Here is a 200-nt window from a genome sequence, read left to right on the forward strand (position 1 = left end):
ATCTGCCATAGTCGGGCGGGGCAGAATTGACGAGAGGCTGTGTGAGATCCATCGACTCGTCGTCCAAAGCAGCAGCAGCGTTAGGAGGCGACCTGGCAGTGTTTGCAGTCGCGTATATTATCTCGACGTCGGGATCAACCGAATCAGCAGGCACAACGGCCGTCAGCGCTGGAAACGTAGACGGAGGAGGCAACGGGAGA

This window comes from Plasmopara halstedii (genome assembly GCF_900000015.1).
Source record: "Plasmopara halstedii genome assembly, contig: Scaffold_1211, whole genome shotgun sequence".
NCBI classification, from domain to species: domain Eukaryota; phylum Oomycota; class Peronosporomycetes; order Peronosporales; family Peronosporaceae; genus Plasmopara; species Plasmopara halstedii.